Source organism: Miniopterus natalensis, chromosome 8 (assembly GCF_054644295.1).
Source record: "Miniopterus natalensis isolate mMinNat1 chromosome 8, mMinNat1.hap1, whole genome shotgun sequence".
Classification (NCBI taxonomy): domain Eukaryota; kingdom Metazoa; phylum Chordata; class Mammalia; order Chiroptera; family Miniopteridae; genus Miniopterus; species Miniopterus natalensis.
In genome coordinates this window covers 6,105,615-6,106,786 of record NC_142088.1, presented here as the reverse complement: position 1 = coordinate 6,106,786, position 1,172 = coordinate 6,105,615, and the positions used below count along the sequence as shown (strand labels likewise).

Genomic DNA, 1,172 nt, shown 5'->3' with positions numbered 1-1,172 from the left:
CAACACGAAGTATTCAGCAGGGCCCAGGACCCGCCTCCGGCCCCAGCCCTCGCCCCCAAAGCCCAGCCTCTGATCTGTTCAGGGAGAAGGGGCTTTTCTGAAAAGAAGGAAAGGCCTGCAGCACAGACACTGCGTCCTGGGCGCGGGAAGCAAACCCGCCCCCTGCCCTTAGATTCCTGCTGTGCGCCAAACAGGCCTTGGCCGACCCACACAAGGTGGCCGAGGGGCGCCCGTGTCTGGCAGCGCCAGGGTGGGAGCAAGGGGATCCTTCCCTGTCACCAGGGTGATCAAGAGTCTCGGCCGGGCCTTGGAGCGCACAGCAAGGCAGCGAGGAGCCGGACGCAAGGCACAGACTATGGCGCTAACACAGATTAATAAGGAATTTAGGCATCTGGCCGGTGACCCTCCAGCCCCGTGCTCTGCAGGCCCAGCTGGGGATGACGTGTTTCACTGGCAAGCCACACTTCTGGGAGCTAAGGACAGCCCGGGTCGAGGCGGTGTGTGCTTTTGGACAATTATTTCCCTACAGGCTGCCCCTCCAAGCCGCCTGAGGTTGCATTTACAGCGGGCGCTCATCACCCAGGAGTGAACAGGAATGGCAGCACCTGTCTGGTGCTCTAAGATCACCGTGCTCTCCTGCTTTAACTGTTTCTAAAGCTCTTTTACCCATTTGGTCGCCGCTATGTGATCCAAACCCAGATGACCCCCTGGTGCCAGAGACTGCAGGGAGCTAATAAAACAGACAGAGGCAAACAGGACCGAGTATGACCGAGTGTCTCGGGAATGGACTCGGACGCATGCCATGTGACGCTGCGTTAAAGTCAGGAGAGCCTGCAGTACAGCGGAATAAAGTTTAAATTACGGTTCCTTTTTTTATTTTCTTATCCGGCTGTCCCCTATCAGGCCTCCCGTTTTTAAATTTTATTTTTTGTTTACCTCTCTCCATTCATTCACATGCTCATCTGAGAAGACAAGTTCTTCCAGCTTTGGGCAATAACTGCTCCTAGAAACTGTTAAGTAGTTGCAAGAGAACATCTGCCAAAGATTCAGAATTTTTAAAAGAATAGAGCCTGTGTATTATGTGCCCGATGTCTTCACTCTGCTTGGTTAGGAGACTGAACCTTTCCTCATTGCCGAAGAAATCATCTGAGGGGGAGGGAGATGGATGTTCC

At 53.9% G+C, this 1,172-nt stretch overlaps 1 pseudogene; it reads left to right on the top strand.

Moving 5' to 3' along the window:
* The first annotated feature begins 355 nt into the window (after positions 1-355).
* LOC107525534 (ubiquitin-conjugating enzyme E2 D3-like) lies at positions 356-808 on the top strand (annotated as a pseudogene).
* Positions 809-1,172: the final 364 nt, after the last annotated feature.